The following is a 10394-nucleotide window of genomic DNA, read 5'->3' on the forward strand; positions in this document are numbered from 1 at the left end:
GCGGCGCGGATTTTTGTGTCTGATAACTGTGTCAGCACATCTGATCTGTGAATAGTGGCACTGCTGTGTTATGAGCATGTAGCAGTGGATAGCACGGGTCAACTTTTTCACTGATAGAGGGGCCTGTACAGATGGGCTAACAACAGGACAAATACACTCGAACAAAACTGCACCGGCCTCTATAGCAAAATGAAAATGACTTGTGTGCCAGGCCATGTTCGCTGTATTGGGTTAAAAACCTCATGTAAGGAATTATGATTAAAGCTTTAGTGCGTAACATCTGTACCCCCAATGAGGAATTCTGAGTAATTACAATAACACTGTTGCCACATCTATACATGAGGTAAGACTTTGGTGATTGCGCATGGATTTTATACCTTCTGCTGTTCAGCCAGGTTTTTTCTTGGCAGTAGAATCAACAACTGAAACATTTTGTGTGCGCTTTTTGGGATTATTTTTAGCACTTGCGCCATTGTTGGCGGGCAACACCAGTGTATAAGCGCTGCCATACTAAGAAACACAGAGATAGTTATATGGAGCTGATGGAGCTTACAGTAATCAACTTTGTGTCAACTCATTTGGCGATGGCTTCAATGTAACCGACAATCATTAATATAAAAAAGTTACACATTACGGCTTTAAGTTTATTAAACAACTGTTTTCCTTCCGCCCTCTTCCATAAAAATCTTATTTTAAGGCCATTCAGTCAGATACAATAATCATAGCTTCTTCTCTCCTGCTGCTGCTGCTGCTATCGACTTCACCCTTTGTGTCAAACTACATCTGCCTCTGCTTGCTTCACCAGCTAATGAATTCCAAACAGAGTGAAGAAAAGAGAAGGGAAAAAGCAGGGCATCTCTCATTGCTCTCTCTCTCTCTCTCTCTCTCTCTCTCTCTCTCCATCACAACAACACAATTTCCATTTATAATTTCGATTGTTAATTTGCATGAGGAAAAATTAGTTGGGTGACATGCGTGATGTCCCCCCCTTCCTCTCCCCTTTCTTCTTTTCTGCTTAATTTTCCAACTAATTATAAGCAGCAATGGCACATTATTTACATAAATAATTGTTGTTCCTTCTGTTCACTCATATATTCCTCCTTTCTTTCTTTGTCAGAGTTGTTTTGGCATTTGTCGTCCGCAGGGGCAATTCTCCTCTGAGAAACATTTTCACATCTTTCCCGACTGAAATATCTTGTGTGTGTGTGTGTGTGTTTTTTTTCTACGGCTGATGTTTGTTGTGGTGTTTTGCTGTCCTTTGTTCAATAAATAGATTCATCCTACATTTTTACTTGCTCCCTCAAAACTTCTGAACTCCCACACACACATACATTGCAGCAGTTGTGAATGCTTTTCTACTATTTTTTACTTCAAGACAGATCACTTTCTTTCACTTCTCCTTCCGTGACTTTTCAAAGAAGGTTACGGTTTAAGGAGGGATCAAACACAGAACTCAGGATGTAAGACGCAGTCAAGATATTTTTTGTTTGTTTATTGGCACCATTTTGTCACGGTATAGTATTGTTCCTGTGAGCGCATCAAGGGCGGTTTTCAGTTAACGGGAGCAGGCTAATAACGTCTTGTGTGTGTTTCACAGTTGGAGCTGTAAACCGCCCCCCTGCTGCTCAGGGAGCTTTCACAGTTCATAAAGAACACAACAACCAAACAATCAGGCCGGTTATGCATGCCACATTTCACATGTAATGCTCCCTGCCACACATAAACCCTGGTAATTGATGTGGATGTAAAAAAAAATCCTCAGCAATTACTTACTTAATAGAAGCTTTTCATGAATTAACCCTCGTGAAGAAAAATCATTTGCTCTCGTGTTAACTGCAATTTCTAAGAGACATAATTTGCAGCAGTAATTATACAACATTATTAAGCAAGTTGTAGGAAAAACATGTTTCCCAAAAATGAGTCTTTGTGGATGTTTTAATCACCATAGAACATTTTGAGGAAACAATTTTGACTATTTCTCGTATTTGGAATGATGCGTTTTTCCTGACTTTAAGTCTGGCTTCATCAAAAACTGTGTCATAGTTTCATTGGTTTTAATAGTTTTAAACCTATAGGAAACGACCAAAGCCGACAATATGCAGTTCTATAGCAAGCCTTAAAGTTTTTGCGACAAATATATAGTTTTGTGATGGGTCACGGATATAGTTTTCTTTTCTTTTAAAGGCTCAGTGATTTTTGCTAAGGCTGAGAACACACCGGGCGCGTTGGCGCTTTGGGCCAAAGCGACCAACGCTCCCGATCTGGCGCTTGGTCATTTTGTGTCAAAAAATTGTCCAACGCGCCCAAAAGCAACGCGCCTACGTCATGGCCTACGTAGATGAGCCCGCCCGAAACTTATTTCCCCCCGCTTTTTCTATTGCTGATCAACCATGGCTGAGATAATCCCCATCGCTGCGCTCTATCTTTTGTGGGAGTCCGAGGAACGGAGCTACGCAGCTAGTCTCCCCCGATATATTTATTCCCCTAATCAACCATGGCTGCGATCAGATCCGACCCGACACAACAGCGTTCATGTCCACACAAAAACAACAACTACACGGCCAACAATTGTGCCAAAAAACAAATAAACAGCAAGTGAACGGAACAAATAACCTTAAAACAGCATTGCAGATTTACGCCACTCGGAAATGAACACAAACAGCAAGGCAGCACCATACCAAACACATTTACAGCAGCAGTGTGCACAGGGCAGTAGAAAATGCAGGCAAGTAGCCTACATTACCTGGCTGTGACGGGACCGTGGCTGGCGTAGATAGCCTATAGGGCAGGCATAAACACCGGTGCTTCGCTGTACTCGTTGTGAAAGTTCCCCGGATTTAGCCGTTATGTTTGGGTTCATTATATGGAGGTGGTGGCCGCACACAGCCGGGTGAGTTAGCTAACGCTATCCGACCGGTGCTAACTTGGTTTATCGGCTTAAGCACAGCCACACATATTCACTGAATTAACCAGGAAGCCCATTCTCCTGGCTCACTTTCCCCACCCGAGCGGCTTCATATCACCAGCCAGCCGCATTTCCTCCACGGTGTTTATAGAGACACAGTCTCGCACACACAGCGGTGATTATTTGCTCCTCCATTTTGTCTCAGATTTTTCTGTCCTCGGTCTCTCTGCCAGTGACGTCGGGTCAAGCTCACCGCTGATTGGCCAACGCGGCTAAACGTCACGCGCTGGAGCGTTGAAAGTTAAATTTTTTCATCTTTTTTTGACGCTTTGCTGGCGCGTTGACGCTTTGGTAACGCGCCCAAAGCGACGCTTTGCCGCGGCCAACGGATCCTCGCGCCTAAACCAATGGTTCCCTATGCAAAAATAGGATTTTTCAACGCGCCCACCACACCCAACGCGCCCGGTGTGTTCTCACCTTAACACAGCTACGCAAACATGAATGAAATGCATTTGTTTAGGACTTTCAGTGGATTCGTGTATATTTGGTGCTTTAATGAGAATTCAAGGCAGCCGGGCAGTGACTGTGAGATTGACAAAGAAAAAAGTTAATAGATGATAATGGAGCTCCATACCACCGAGGAAGAAGCTTTATCAGGCTTTGGCTACAGAGCTAACACTTATTAGTATGTATTCATCGATGTTTATGGTTTAGATCTTTTCAATTGGTTCGTTTGCAACAAGAAACATTTGAAATACAGGAAGACTCATTTTTTAGGTACAACTAATGACGCACACTGCACACTTGGACTGATGGATTGTGTAATTCCACCATTCCTTTCATTTATTTCTTTTACCCCACAGTCCTGCTAAGCCCTGATGTGCAGACCTGGTTTGTTCTGGGTAACAAGGGCTAGCAAGAAGTCATTGGGAAGGAGTGGAGAGGGCTGCGTTTGGGGTACACACACTTTTAATTGAGGGGAGGAAAATGTGCATCAGTAGTGTTGTGAGGGGCGGAGCGCGATCTTCAGAGGCCAATTAATTTGGAATACAAAGCAGCGGCGCAATCTGCTCAGGTTTCTGTCCGGGTGCGCGGCTAGCTCACACCGGCCATGTCTCTGAGGCATCCGAGATCAAATTAATTTAAAGACTCCTCCACCCCCCCACACACCTCCGTCCAACTCCCACAGTTCTACCACCACTTCTACACGCTCTTTCACCGTCTCTGCCCCCTTTATTGCAACTCCGAACTCTCTACAGAAAAATCCTTTTTCTCCAATGCAAATTCATAACATTATCCCACACAAAACTACCGTGCACACCACAAAGACCCTTTTTCTTTCCTCCTTCCCTGCTTTTCCCCTCAAAAAGGAGTCTCTCAACTCAAAGCCAAAAATAGCCAGACTTGCCTTCTCAGACAGCCGTCTGTGTGCCCAGCAGAAAGACACATTGAAATGGCCCAAGCTCTGACACCCTTTCCTGGAGTCGGTCCTCTGGCTCTCTGCGAAGTCCCACACAAAAGGAAACAGGGCATCTATGCGCTCAATGGTGTACTCTTGTTTTACCTGCTGGCAATAAAAGTTCTTCTTTTTTAGCAGGGTTGATATGACGAACTTTAAAAGAGTCTGGATTAAAGCTTTAGTGCGTAACTTTTTCATATAAATGAATGTCGGTTACATTCAAGCCATCGCAAACAAGTCGACAAAAAGTTGATAAAGCCTGTCAGCTCCACATAACTCTCTCTGTAAGTCTCAGTATGGCAGCATTAAAAAAAACTAGTGTCGCCCCACGTCACTGCCGCAGGAGCTCAGAAAAAGAAAGAAATGTCCAAGAAATGTTTCAGTTGTTGATTCTACTGTTAAGAAAAACCTGGAGGTAGAGCAAACTGTATAAAAGCAATGCTTACTTTATCTAGATGCCCGGACAGTGTTGTTGTAATTACTCAGAATTACTCATTGGGGCAATAGAAGTTACGCACTAAAGCTTGAAGTCTACCAACAATCCAAAAATGCATTTTGCATTTGTGTGCATACTCTTAGAAAGTGTTTCCATGTCCCATTGCTATGTTTTGTGGAGGTCTCCATTCACGTCGATGTTAGCAAGAAGCCTCACGAGAATCTCAAAAGGGCCTTCCCCGAACTCATGATGAATGCTGTGCACTGGTGAGGATGAAGGTCTGAATGAGAATGGAACGCAGAGGGAAATCGTGATATATGTCTGTGCTGATCAAGGCCTGAGTAAAGGCAGAGAGATAAGGAAGGCTTACAAAGCAGAGAAACCTAATTGTGGAGGAGAGAGAGGGGCTGAGCAGGATTGAGCCCCTCTGTGAGATGGTTAATGTATAAGGCCGGTGGTGGGGGGTAACGTGACAGGCCGAGTAATGCTAAGGAATAGTTTGAAAGATTCCTTTGTCTCTCAGGTCAGGCATCCATTCACGTCACTCGATTCCCTCTTCTATCTTCTTTTTCTCACTCTCCTGTTTTTTTGTTTTTGGTCTGTCTCCCTTAGTGGACACTCTTGCATTCCCATCCCTCACAGAAGTAATCAATCTAAATCATGGTAATGAAATATTTGCCTTGGCTGAGAGGCCACGGAGCAGCATCTCTGGGCTGGGTCGAGTTGTGTACACTAAAGCCCTGGAGGTCTTTTTACCTCAGCAAGCCATGGGTCTGATGAGGGACGCCATGTTGGTGTTTTAGAAAACGACACACGTTATAGGATTCTGTTATATATTTATGTTTATATTTTCTATTTAACCCTCCACTTTTATTCATGGTTAAAATCTAACAACAAATCCTCTGTCTGCTGTTGAAGCCAGCCTATCTCACTCAGTCACCCTTAATCTCTCTCTCTCTCTCCCTGTCTCTTTCTCTTCCTCGCTCGCCCTGCCTCTTTCATCCGCCTCTCTCTATCTGTACCTCATTGCCAATGCAGGGAGCATAGCCGCAGCCATAGACCTCTGCGTGGAAACACCCAGCAGACAAGAAAAATGACGGCCGAGCGCAATCTCATTTTCTGAGGGGCTGCAAGTCAGGCAGGAAATGGCTATTATTCCATCGACACTGTCGGTATTAAGTTATTTCCTTCTCTAAATACGAGAATGTTCATGAATATCTATTGAGTTCCAGGTGCGAGCGCTGGAGGTTTTGTCGCCACACACTCGGATGATTGCGGCCCTATATTCTGCCCGCTGCACCCTCACTTCTGAGATTGAAGTGAAAGACAATGGTAGTGGAAATTGGCTAATAAATCCAGAGGAGGCAAAGAGGCTGTTTGAGCAAAACTGCCAGCTCATGCATGCTTTTTTTTTCTTCAGCCTTATGCCTTTTCTTAAAGGAGGTGACCGAGGCTAAATGACTAACTCTCCCTTTGCAAGAAGCCAAAGCAATGTTCTCAACGGCTTTGCTTATGTTGGGTACGAACACAATTTTGCGGTGCGGTCAAAGGGATGCCACACCGTATCTGCATGTACACACAAACATCTATATATATTTCCCTGGAATGAGATTTTTATATTTCTGCCGGTAAGTACGTCAGGAAACGGTTAGACGGAGAGAGCATGGAAAAGAGAAGAGGCTCACGACAGAACTAAGGGCCATTTGCATTTGTTTTTCCATGTGCTTCTCCCGGCCGTGTGCTTTGTTTATCATGAATCAGAGCCATGGAGCTGTCAGTCACGAGCAAGAGCAGGGAGGTGAGAGCCCGAGGAGGACGCCAGGAAAGCAAAGAGCCGGGGGGAAAAGCTGTAGGTTGATGACCAGCAGCCAATCTAGGATTTGAGTGACCAGTTACCTCCCACTGCACCGCAACACAGTCGCAGCCAGCAGCAAAGCGTGTGAGAGAGAAACAGAGAGAGAGAGAGCTATGGAGCTCTGCTTACATGTGTCCAGTCAGAGGCAGTCCATCGTGGAGAAGGGACGGGGCTAGAAATTGATTGAAGGTGGTGGACCATAAATGAAGGTATCGATTTTGGGGTCAGAGTCGCAGGATGAGGTCTTGAAATAAATTGAAATAAACATATCAATACATCAAGTATATTACACCCCGGGCACACACACACACACACACACATACACACACACACACACATGCAGACACTTTCACAGATATATTATGAATCTTGTTTAGCCTAATAGATGGTTGATTAATGCTCATGGTTTTTATAGATAGCTGGATGAAATAAACAAACTAGGCCATCCTTTCTGATCATTATTGTTTTAAGCAATGGGGAATATTACATGCTTGCTGATTTTGTTGAATAGGGATTACTGACTATGATGAGGAGATGATCTTTTATTTTATCTCTGTAATATCTGCAATAATTGGGGCATTACAACGCACGCATTTGCTTCTCTATACAGTCACATTATTTTTTCTTTTAAACCGATGAGCTGCATTGAGCCAATTGACGTCATTCCGTCATGTATTACAGTCTGTGCTCTCTACAAAAGTGCAGTTCTGTAGAACACTAAAATGTGAGCAGGTGTGAGTGATACCAGTCACTTTTTTTCTTTTCTTTTTTCGAAATCTGAAAATCCATCTCATCTGCATAATAAAGGAATAAAGAGAGCACTATAAAGTGAGCACTCAGGAAAGGTTAAAGCACTTCCAATTTATGGGTCAGAGGGAGACGCTTTTTCGCTGGAAGAGGGGGAGAAATGACTGGACTGGGAGACCAACAGAATCTCAGTGTAAAGACATGGCAGCCAATTAAGAGAAAGGTCAGACCATAAAAGAGGAAGGCAGCCACAAGGAAAAAGGCTACGCACACAAGGCAACGGCATTTCCTCCTTTTCAACAATCTCCCACTCCACAATGTCTTTGCTGCTCGCAAAATGTCTTTATGCCTTTTATAACGACAATTTGTTTTATGAACCACGATTCATAGATGATCATTCAGATGAATAAAAGTTTATGTCCAGCTGCGGGGGGAATTGGCAGCCCCGGTCCTGTTCGAAACATTAGCCGTATATTGAATTGAACTGAAACTTTCTGTGAAGGAATTAAATCAACATGCTGTACACAAAAGGCCTTCCAAAGCCGTGAGTATGATCTAAGCTGCTAAACCGAACCCACATGACCGATGATCTTCAGAATAATCACCCTCGCTTAAACATCCGGAAAATAAAGATGTAACAAATGGGTGCAACAGTTTTTCCTAATCTAAAATCAATGTAACCTCGCTGTGTCTGCTTAATGCAATACAGCCCTTTCTCTCTTTTGTGTGAATCAAAATTTCATTGCATGAATTCTTTAAACATTTCCCCTTTTCAGACTCCTGACGAGAGCCAGTTTCTGCTACATGACCTCACTTAGAAATCAAGAACAACTGGAACGGCATAGAAATGAAAGAATAGAGTTAACCACAAGACCGCACGATCATATAATACCCAATTTCTGGTGACTTCTTTGGTGACAAGCACTCAATACTGTCAGGAAACTGCAGTGCCTACGGAAGTTTCCAACATCAAATTGACTGTTTTTTGCTAATAAATGCTAACACATGCTATCTACTCAGTTCTTCCTCTCTTTATTACAAACATATCCATATCTGTTATGCACCGGAAGATTCCCCCTGAGAAATACCGACTATTTGGGTGAGCAGTATTAATCTTTAAACTTTTTTTCCACCTAGGAAAACGCACTGGCATGCAGATACAAGGCTACGTTAGTGTCATCTTTAACTTAACACTTAGTCAACTCTTTTTGCTCCTTCTCGGTCTCCACAAACTGGAAAAATAGCTGGCTTTCTGTGGCTTCACTGGAAGTCACTGGAAGCAACATTGATCCAGTACATCCTCATCAGTGAGTGATTATGTTTTTCATTCAGCGCTAATGATCAAGTTGGGAAATGAAACGGTTGTTGTAATAACTGCGAATGCAGCAGTTAATTTATCTCTCAAGTCTCCAAGCAAGAAAACACTTTATAACCTTTTCCTTAAACCCCAGCATATGCAGACATATGCACGCACACACACACACACACACACACACACAATGTGAGAATGATTGAAGATGCTGCGTGGTTGGTGAGGTTAAATGTCCCTCTAGTGACATGAAAAATACTGACATGGTTTGTGAAAAATAATAATTTCTTTAAATATTATTATATTATTATTTTCTTCGTCTGTGTAGGCTATATTTCTTATTTCATCACACACACACACACACACACACACACACATCAGTGCCGACCTCCTGTTCCTCCAGTGGCTTCATGCCGCTCTCTCAGCTACAGCTACAACAGGTCGCTCAACAAGACCGGCCTATAGCAGGAAGTGACATCATCATGGCTGTTCAACCTGTCTCATCCTTCTTCCCCCGCTCCCCTCGACACAGCCTTCGCCTTCACCTAAGGACCAGTCAACCATGGCCGCCGTTCCCTGCCTCATTTGCCGAATATAGTTTCTGCTTTGTCCGAGTGGTGGCAGGCGGGGGTGGAGGAGTTGTCAGGACCAGCTATTCTCAGGAAAGGAAAGGAGCGTACAGGGGAGAAATACTATCACAGGGGGAGCATATGCGCACACAAGGATGGCAGTCTTTTGGAGTCCTAGATTACATTTGCCAAGGTAATGAGACAGAACAAAAGCTGTCTAATATCAAGCTGTTCAAATGTATTCCTTGTGTAGTTAACACTGCCTTTTCTCCCACGGGCTTAGAACCGACACTGATTATATCTTTCCTCCTCGAGAAAACCTACATGGGCAAAATGGGACAATTTGTGAAAAATACACACAAAAACGAATAAAACAGCGCAAACTTGAATATAAAAGTTACATTACTTTTTTTTAAGTATTTACGCAAACCAATTCTTGACCAGATCATCAATTTTAGAAATGTATACATATGTTCAGTGTAGTAATCAGAGTTTCCTTTTACAATATTTACTTATTTTCATCATTTTTGTGTGGATGGAAATACATTGCCCACAACTGATTAATGTTCATTTGACAGCAAAGTTCAAGTGACATCAATACTTGGTCCCATTGACACCTTGCCCCCTTGTCCTTGCTTTTCCAACCCCGACTGAGCAGCTGGCCCAGGCACATGGGCAAGGGAGCATGGCATGAGGAATGACATGTGTAATGGGAAGTGGCGTGACAATTAGGGTGCTTATGTGTTACTGGAGGTGGGCCGGATGTGGATGGACTGTAAGGATCCCTGCTGTACTAAAAACTGGCACGAAAGGTCCCTAACACACATACACACACACAACAAAATGTAGATCATTTCTCTTTTTTTGTGCATTTCCATTTTCCATGGGAAGAGTATAGCATTTTAACAGAGGTTCAGAACAGTAAATGTAAGAGCTTTTAAAATGTGATATCAGTCAGTCCATGGACGAAGAAATCTCAAAGTGACATTTTATCAAGATGAAAATGTTGCATTATGTTGCTACAAACACTTCACATGTTACATAAAATGAGTTTAGCAAGGGAAGCTGGACATCAGGGACTAAATACATTTTCACATCCCCCCATCATAATATA

This window comes from Ammodytes marinus (genome assembly GCF_949987685.1).
Source record: "Ammodytes marinus genome assembly, chromosome: 2".
Taxonomy (NCBI): domain Eukaryota; kingdom Metazoa; phylum Chordata; class Actinopteri; order Uranoscopiformes; family Ammodytidae; genus Ammodytes; species Ammodytes marinus.